The following is a 10,634-nucleotide window of genomic DNA, read 5'->3' on the forward strand; positions in this document are numbered from 1 at the left end:
TGGCCAAGTTGAAGTTTCTAACCGTGAGATCAAGGTCATTCTAGAGAAGGTGGTGGCAAAGTCAAGGAAAGATTGGAGCGGCAAGTTGGATGACACCCTTTGAGCGTACAGAACTACATTCAAGACCCCTATAGGTACTACTCCGTATAGACTCTTGTACGGTAAGCATGTCATCTCCCGGTCGAATTAGAATATAAGGCATATTGGGCTATTAAGGAGCTCAATTTGGATGTAAAACTAGCAGGAGAAAAGAGGTTACTTCAACTTAACCAACTCGATGAGTTTAGGTTGACGGCCTATGATAGTGCTCGAGTCTACAAGGAGAAGACAAAGAGGTGGCACGACAAGATGATCCTTCCGAGAGAATTCAAAGAGGGTGATAAAGTGTTACTGTTCAACTCTTGACTTAAACTATTCTCAGGAAAGTTAAGGTCAAGGTGGTCGGGTCCTTTCATTGTAAAAAGGGCCAATAAATTCGGTTATGTGGAGGTTTTTGATGAACATGGTAACGAGTTCAAGGTTAATGGCCAAAGACTCAAGCTATATCATGAGGGGGCTACAATTGGTGCAGTTGAATTACTTCACCTAAGCGGTTCCGATTCACTTTGAGCTTCAATGAGGTAAGAGGGTCGTGCGGGACCTAGATAAACCAGCGCTTTGCGGGAGGCAACCCGTATTTCTTGCTTTCTAGACAAATTTTTTCGTTATTTTTTATTTCTATTTTTTTTAGAGAGGTGAGGAGAGTGAAATTTTACCTTTCATGAGTGTTTTGTACAGGTTTTAGATCACAAAGTACGGAGGTTTCAAGAGAAAAAGGCGAAGAAAAGAGAAGCTCCAGGATAGGGTACGGGCCCGATCGGGCGAGGCTCGCCCGATCGGGCGCGCACCTAAGGGTCAAAATTGAGAATTATTTCACCCGATTGGGCAAGGAGTCCCGATCGGGCGCGAAATATTGATTTTATCGGAGCATATAATCGCCCGATCGGGCGAAGCACGCCCGATCGGGCGCGCAAGTGAGGAAGAAAATCAAGGGAATCTTCGCCCGATCGGGCGAGTCCGCCTGATCGGGCGGAAATTTGGAGAAATCAAGTGCCACAAAAAGAAATATCGGGCGGAGGTCGCCCGATCAGGCGAGCAATTTGGCGATTTTGAGGTTCGAGTTCGCGCCCGATCGGGCGGAGGTCGCTTGATCGGGCGCGAACTTCACATTTCAGAAAGAACTACCTTCGCCCGATCGGGCGAGGCTCGCCCGATCGGACGCGCCTATTTTTCCGGAGGTTTTAATCCTCCTTCTCCCCTTTCCTTTTCTTTTTCTTTCTTACTTCCTCTTCCTTATTTACACTTTCTCTCTCTAAAACCTCCATTTTCAAACCTTCAACCTCACTTTCTTTCCAAGATCTCCTCAAATTCACCCATCAAAACCTTATAATTTTTACATATTCTTAATCCTCACACCTTCCTCTACATTTTCCACCCACTTTCTCCCACTTTCTCTCATAATTTCTTAAAACCCTTAGAGAGAGAAAGCTTCAATACCCAAATTTCCACCTACATATGGCTTCCAAACGTTCTAGACAACAAAGGGGCGAAAGTACGAGGCAACAACAACCAATGGTCGACCCGGAGCTTTAAATACCGGGATGGGAGGAGGTTGTTATCACCTCGGCGGAACAACGGGCAAGGATGCTCAATCTCATCGAGAGACAGGTAATCTCAACCTGTTTTGTTCATCATCCTACATTATCTTGATTAGGTCTTGATAAATATGTAGAGAATTTATTTAAGGGTATAGGCATGAGTGGTTTCTTCCAAATGCATCATGATACTTATGATTACTTAAAATTAGAATTTATTTCTAGTTTTAATGTTATTAAAATGAATGCTTTGATCACTCATGTACAATTCTGATTACTAAACAACGATGTGCGATTAACTGTAAAGGAATTTGGGAAGTTGTTTGAATTAAAATCGGATAAACCTATCGAACCCTCCCAAGACCACATTGTCGTGGTCTACAAGAGACTCACTAGGGAGGGTTTGGCTAACCTCCAACACGCCAAAGGGACGTGGATTCAACATCCCGTCCCAAAGTTTTGGAAAAGGTTTGTCGGCCTCACTATTTTTGGGAGGCATGAACCGGCAAACGTGAGGAGGGATGAATTAGAGTTATTGGCATCCTATATAATTCCTAATGCTGAAAAATTAAACATACCTCATAGGATTTCCAATCACTTTCAAAGGGCGGCCAATGCGGCCGAAACATGTAGGTCTAGAGCACCTATCTATATTGGGGGGTTAGTGACCCATATTGCCATAAAACACCTAGGATGGAACCCAGATGGGCATAGGAAAGTAGTGGGCTCAACCCTCACGGACCTAGCTTATTTAGGGAGCCTAAACTGGGTGCAACCCATGGGAGGTGAGACTTGGTGGATAGTCCACCGGCAATCAGGTAGGAGAGACCAAGCCTTTACCCTACCCAACCCTGTCTTGACCAAATTTGAGAAGGGGAAGCCTTCTTACACATTTGAGATAAACGGTCAAGGCGAGGTTCAAGAATTTCACCTTTCACCACAACCCCGCCAATCACCCCAAGACCATTCCCCCCAACACAATTCACCACACTACCCACCACCCCCACCCTTTACCTATGGCATACCCACCTCCTCGGTCGACTATAACATCGACCCCAATGCCCCTTATGAGTTTTCGGCTTTTAGGAGCCAACTGGACCGTATAGAGATGGGGAAAGGGAGAGTAGAGGGCATGGTGCAAAACCTAGATTCTAGGTTAAGCACTTTGGATAGTCGGGTGGGTCATATAGAGAGGAACCTTGGGAGGGGTCTATACCCCATGTACGATTACTATGCACGCCGAGGGGCTATTCCTCCCAAGGCATTAGTTCCCGACTGGTTCCAATACCACCAAGGAGGGTATTCCACCCCCAGAGCATTTGGTACTTATGTGGACTACTCTTCAGTCCATGGATATGGGGGTGATGCTCCTTTTAAGGGTATGGGGGGAAATGTGAATCCTAACTACTTTGCAGGTGGTTCGGGTTATGGTGGTGCTGGAACGATCCAGGGTGGTGCCGGCTCTAGCTATGGAGGAGGGTACGAGAGGATGGATGATGATGAGGAGTAGCTTCTCCTAGCTATCTTCCCAAGTCAATGAGGGCATTGCTTGATTTGGCTTGGGGGGAGATTTCTTGTATATATGGTAACTCTCTTTCTCTTTTCACTATTTATTACTTTCCTAGTGCAATTTTTATTGCTTTCCTTTATGAAAAAAATACAAAAAAAAATTGAAAAAAAAAAAAAAAAACAAAAATACGTTCCAATGAATTATATAAATCATGCTTCCCTGTGTCCCATACTTAGAAAATATTGTTTTGATTCTTGGTATATGATAATGAGCTTTGTGAATTTCTTGATCGTGATTTGAAGTTTAATTGTTTGGATTCCTAAACATGCGTCAATTTTGCCAACTATTTGTGAATATAGTGCTTGACTAGTTGATTTGGTTAGGAATGTGTGTTAGTTCCTGGTATGTCAATGAATTTGAGTATTGGTTTGCAACTATTAGTAATGTTTATATAGCTCAATATTATGCACATTGAGGAGGACGAAGGCATTTGTTCTTTTAGGAAGCCTTCAGACGATATTAGATACATTTGTTCCCTTCTTGTTACCCATGTTGTTGCTTGTGCCCTTTTATTGTTTATTTAGCCACATTACAAGCCTATATGAGCCCCATTGGTTACTAGTCCCAAGCTTGGCTTGGGGGAGCTATTAGTTGGTGAGGTGAGGGAGTTGTGGTGTGCATATCATTTGCACAATGTGGGAATAAAAGAAGAGTGATTGTTCTTTGATATTATGATTGGAAAATATTGATGTTTTGTGTTACAAAGTTGAAAATTTCTAATATAAGGTAAAAAAAGAAAAAAGGAGCAAAGAAATAAAAAAGTTGTTTCATATGTTCAAATGTTCTATTTGAAGGTTGCTCAAGAAAACAAAAAAAAGAAAAAAAAAGTTCAAGTTTGAAAAAAAGAAAGAAAGGAAAAAAAGAATAAGTGGTTCAAAGTTTGTTTTAATTCACTCTATTTCATATTATCATATTTTGTGAGTGAATATGTAAGTCTTGGGATTGTGTTGTATATATGGTTGTTTGGTGAACTTTTGTGGAGTTGAGTTGTGATTGGAGATGTTTTGGTCATCACTTGTTGTGACCTTGGGTTTTATTAGGATATGGCTCCCTTAAGCATGGCTTTACTCTCACATTTTCCTAAATTTATCCTACCCTTTACCCTAGCCTTACATTACAAGCTTTAAAGACCTTCCGACCTTTATGCATAAGAGGTGTATGAATGTGAAAGTGTTGTTTATCAATGCAAGTTATGATTTGACATATTTCGAGTCGACTAGTAGGTTGAGCGTTCATTGTTTTAAAAACACGAGAGTATGAGTTGGGAGGGCATTGTTCACAAATAAAGGGGTTGGTTGGAGAGCCATTGAATACATATTTTACTCGTCACATAAATGAGAGTTGAGTGTGTGAGCATTAGTCTTGAATTCTATATGCTCATGTGGTTTGCTTTATTTGACAATTGTTGGGGATAAAGGATGATTAGATGAATGAGATTGATTGGCATTGAAGCATGTTCATTAGATTTATCTTGAATCGTTTGTGCTTGATTTTGTTTATTGGGATGAGGCATGTTTTATATGTTCATTGATGAGCTCTTTGCTTAGGGACAGGCAAAGGTTTGGCTTGGGGGAGCTTGATATGTCCAATTTATATAGTGTTTTACCCCCTTCCCGTGGTCATAATTAGTAGTGTTTTTGGCTCTTTAAGGCCACTTTTATTACTAATTTGTGTTTTCTAGTGTTTTCGTAGTTTTGGTTGAGTTTCACAGGAAATTACACTTTTAGAGCATTTTCCCGGGTTTTCATGGATCAACTACGGAAGCTAGAAGGACACGACCATTCTTGAAGCCCAAGATTGGTGAGAGCCGGTGATTAAGGGCTCGGTATGTGATACCGGGGCTATTGGATCAAGTAATCAAGACCCGATGAGGAAATCCGGATTGGGCCGAGGAATCGAGCCCAATCGAAATCCAAGCCTCAAAGATGAAACCGGGCCCGGTCGGGCAAGCATATATACGCCCGATCGGGCGGGCGCGCGCAAAGCATCATCAAGGAAGAAGCGCGCCCGATCAGGTGAGCATAGGCTCGATCGGGCGCAGCATACCAGCAAGGGGCATAGTAAAATGGCAGGCCCGATCGGGCGGCCCTTCGCCCGTTCGGGCTCGTGTTATTCTAAGTAGCTAATTAGTTTTGTTTTAGTTTTTGTTTTAGGAGTGTTTAAGTACGAATTATGTACGTAATTTTTGTTTACCTTCTCTTTTAGATTTTCTCTCTCTACTTAGGATATTTTCTCTCTCGTAAATTCTCTCTCAACTTTGTTCTTAATTACATTCACTAATCCAGATTTCTTTTGGGAATAATTTCTTCTCTTTTAATTTCAGTTATTTTATTTAATCCTTTGATTATGTCTTGCTTTATTTATTTGATTAGTTTAGATATGATGATGCTTGAGTAGTTTTATTTCTAGGGTTTATGGGGATCTAATAAATAATATGAAGGGCTAAATTTGTGATTGTTGATTATCAATGCTTGGTTAATTTCCTATTGATTGATTTAATGTTATGCAATTAGGTTTGGCCAGATTTAATTGTATGAGTTTAGCAATATTAATTCGAGATTCGACAAATGAGAATGGATGTTTAGGCTTAGTTTCAATAGGCGGACTAATTTATAAATGGTTAAGTCGAGATTCGGCAGATAAGATTTAATACCGGTAAATTAACTCTGTGATTATAATACGTAGCGAAAGCCCTTTATAATCTGATTGATCAATGCTTGATGATTGTTTATTATGATTGGCCCTGGATTATTGTTTATTAGTGAACCTATGCCCTAGGTCTTTTAATATTTAATTTCTCCCTACTTTATTTCCTCCGATCTTATTCTTCGTAGTATAGTCTTTATTTACAACAATATTGGTTACCTTGATAATTTAGATTATAATAATTAATTAGGAGTAGAAACACTTGTTTCCCTGTGGATTCGACCCTACTTCCCTATCTGCATTAGTTAGAGGACTTAGGTAATACATTTGATTAGGGGATACGGCTTTACCCTGTTAGCCACCATGCTTAAGTGTATGATCACAGTGAGGTTCAAGTTTGGGGTAAAGCTTAAAATATTCCCTACAGAGAGGTAAAACCGTAATTTCATTCAAAACACTTCTTTTCTTCTAAATAAAACTCATAAAACTCAATTATCAATCCTAATCACATTATGATTAAAAAGAACTTTCTAGAAGATTTTAGAAGACTATAATCAATCCTAATTGCATTAGGAATGATAATTCATAATAGGCCCTCCTCTAGATCATTGGGCCGTGTATAAAGATCAAACGGGGCCTAGTTTGGTAATTTGGGCATAACTTCCTCATTATATTCATCGGAATTGGGCTTATAATATATCGTTGGAAAGCTCTCTTTGAACCCAATCCAGCTACACTATTAATGGAACCTTGTCATGGACCAAACTAAACTGGATTGGCTATTTTCATAAAATAGGTTTTCGATAACAAAGAGAAAGAAAAGAAATAAAACTAACCGCAACACTAGACTTTCCACACTTTCACTTCATTTGATTATGATTCAACGTGAAAGGTATTCATCACCGGGTTTGGTTTTAGGGAGACACATTTGGGTGTCTACATCATTACGCTCAATTCTCGACGAGGAGAAGTTGAGTGGGCCAAATTTTCTTGATTGGCAAAGAAATTTGCGAATTGTTCTCATGCAAGAGCAAAAGGAATATGTCCTTGATGAGGAAATACCCGATGCTCCTAATGAGGAAGTGACTCAGGCTGCCCTAAACCGATGGCAAATTGCCAATCGGAATGTCAAATGCATCATGTTGGCCACAATGTCTCCCAAGCTTCAAAAGACCTTCTTTGAAAAGGAGACAACTTTTGAGATCATTTCTGAGCTACAGAATATGTTCCAAGAGCAGGCCCGAACCAAAAGGTCTGAAGCCCACAGACAAATCCTTGAGAGCAAGCTCAAGAAAGGAGAGTCAGTCATCCCACATTTACTCAAAATGATAGGATTATTTGAGAACATGGGAAGGCTTGATGAGGGGTATTCAACTAAGATGGCAATTGACATAATTCTCCACTCACTGCACAAAGGCTATGATCAGTTCAAGATGAGCTATAATATGCACAGCATGGAGAAAACCCTCACTGAGCTTCATGGTATGTTTAAGCAAGCCGAGCAAACGCTCAAGGATGAGGGAAAACATGATATGCTCATGGTGAAAAAGGGCAAGTCGTTCAAGCACATGGGTAAGAAGAAGAAAGGCTTCAAGGGGAAAGGTAAGAAGAACTTTCCGCCTAAGCCAAAAGCTACCAAGGAAAACAAAGAAAATAAGGTAGCATCTTCTAAATCTAATTCCGAATGCTTCTATTGTAAGAAGAAGGGACATTGGAAGAGATATTGCCTCAAATTTAAGGAAGATAAGAAGAACGGAACCATTGCTTCTGAATTAGGTATATTCGTTATAAACTTAAACTTCACTAGCTCAACATCATGGGTATTATTAATTACCGTATGTGGCTCACACCTTTGTTCCAATTCTCAGAGACTAAGGAACGTTAGGAAGCTAGAGAAGGGAGAGGTTGAACTCCGAGCTGGCAATGGAGCCTGAATTGCGGCCATATCCGTTAGAACTCTCATTTTGTCTTTTCCCTCTAGGCTTGTTTTGGAACTTGATAGTTTTTACTATGTTCCTAACATTACCAAAAACATCATTCAATTTTAGCGTTGGACGCCAAAGGTTTTGAACTTCGAGTAAAAGACAATGAGTGTTCATTTTATCTCAATAATGTTTTATATGGTATCGCACATTCTGAAAATGGTCTTTATGTGCTTTCTTTAGACAAACAAGTTTATAATGTAAATAATACTAACAAAAGAGCTAAGACCATGGAGTCAAATCAAACTTACTTGGGGCATTGTCGTCTTGGCCACATTAACATCAAACGCATCAAGAAGATTCTTCAAGAAGGCGTTCTAGACTCTTTCGATTTAGAATCTTTTGAGAATTGCGAAGGATGTTTATTAGGCAAGATGATAAAGCAGCCATTCTCCAAGTTGGGAGAAAGATCAGGTGACTTATAAGGTCTAATACATACCGATGTATGTGGACCAATGAGCTCCGCCACAAGAAACGGACATCGATATTTCATCACTTTCACAGACGACTATAGTAGATTTGGATATTTCTACCTAATGTCACACAAATATGAATCATTTGACAAGTTCAAAGAATTTCAGAGTGAAATGGAAAATCAGCTTGGCAAGAAAATCAAAGCCCTTCGATCGGATCGAGGTGGTGAATACTTGAGCTAAGAATTCGATGACCATCTGAAAGATCATGGCATACTTTCAGAACTGACACCTCCAGGAACTCCACAATGGAACGGAGTATCCGAACGGAAAAATCGAACCTTGTTAGACATGGTACGATCAACCATGGGTCTTAGTGATCTTCCTATCTTTTTCTGGGGACACACACTTTTAACTGCGGCACTAACACAGAACCGTGCTCCATCGAAAGCTGTAGAAAAGACTCCATACAAATTATGGACGAACAAACCTCCTAGGTTGACTTTTCTACAGATATGGGATGCGAAGCATATGTCAAGAAATTGATTTCTGGCAAACTTCATCCCAAATTTGATAAGGTTTACTTTGTAGGCTACCTATTAGAAACAAAAGGGTATTACTTCTACAACAAATCGGAGAACAAAGTGTTTGTTGCTCGCGATGGTGTCTTTTTGGAGAAGGAGCACCTTTCCAAAATGACAAGTAGGAGGAAAATCAAACTCGACGAAGTTCGTGAGGATGAGCAACAAAATCAAAATGACAGTCAAAGTGCTCAAGTAGCATCTGTTGACGAAGGTCAAAATATGCAAAGTCGAATCGATAATGCAAATGCTCAGTCCATTACCCTACGTAGGTCTCAGAGGCCGAGATCTCAACCTAATAGATATCTTGGATTGTTTTTAACCGAGAATTAGGACATCCTAATCATGGATGGATATGAACCGGAAAACTACAAGCAAGCGATGGAAAGCACCGACTCTGCTAAATGGCAAGAGGTTATGAGATCTTAAATGGATTCCATGTTTGAAAATCAAGTCTGGGACTTGGTTGACTTACCTAAAGGCTACACACCTATCGGATGTAAGTGGATTTTCAAGTTGAAAACCGACAAAGATGGAAATGTATTCAGTTACAACGCTAGATTAGTAGCATAAGGTTACAGACAAGTTCATGGTATTGATTACGATGAAACCTTTTCTCCAGTCGCAATGCTTAAATCCGTTCGGATCCTCCTAGCGATTGCTGCATATTACAATTATGAAATATAGCAGATGGACGTTAAAATCGCCTTCCTAAATGGTATTTTGGAATAAACTGTGTATATGACACAGCCTGAAGTTTTTGTCGACCAAAACAACGTTGGAAAGGTATGCAAGCTTAAGAAGTCCATTTATGGATTAAAGCAAGCAAGCAGAAGTTGGAATCTGCGATTTGATGAAGCCATTAGTAAGTTTGGTTTTATCAAGAATCCAGATGAGTCTTGTGTTTACAAGAAGGTTAGTGGGAGTGACATCGCCTTCCTAGCCTTATATGTCGATGACATTTTGCTCATTGGAAAAAGCATTCCATTGTTAGAGTTTGTAAAGGCTTAGCTTCAAAAATGTTTTTCAATGAAAGACTTGGGAGAGGCTCAGTACATACTAGGCATCAAGATCTATAGGGATAGATAAAAAAGGATGATAAGATTGAGTCAAAGTACTTATATTGATAAGGTAATAACTCGATTCGTCATGGAAGGAGCCAAGAGAGGCCACCCACCCATGTCGCATGGCATAACCCTAAGCAAGAATCAGTGTCCAAAGACACCTGATGAGCGAGAAAGGATGAATCAAATTCCATATGCTTCGCTTATTGGATCAATCATGTATGCCATGATATGTACTAGGCCAGATGTGTGGTATGCCTTGAGCGCTACGAGCTGATACCAATCAGATCCAGGAGAGGCGCATTGGACTGCGGCAAAATATATTTTAAAGTACCTAAAAAGGAACAAGGATAAATTCCTGGTCTATGGTGGCAGAGATGAATTAGTTATTGAGGGTTATACCGACGCAAGCTTCCAGACAGATAAAGACGACTTCAAGTCCCAGTCTGGGTACATATTCTATCTCAATGGAGGAGCGTTTAGTTGGAAGAGTGCTAAGCAAAGGACTACTGTAGATTCTACAACTAAAGTCAAATACTTAGCAGCATTTGAGGCAGCTAAAGAGGCAGTTTGGATTCGCAAGTTCATTGGTGAACTTGGTGTTGTACCCTCCATTTAAGGACCAATAGACCTCTATTGTGACAACAATGGAGCTATTGCTTAGGCCGGAGAGCCAAGAAAACATTATAAGGTCAAACATGTCAAGCGGCAGTTTCACATGATTCGAGAATGGAAATTAGAGGG

Source organism: Chenopodium album, chromosome 6, assembly GCF_948465745.1.
Source record: "Chenopodium album chromosome 6, dcCheAlbu1.1, whole genome shotgun sequence".
NCBI classification, from domain to species: Eukaryota; Viridiplantae; Streptophyta; class Magnoliopsida; order Caryophyllales; family Amaranthaceae; genus Chenopodium; species Chenopodium album.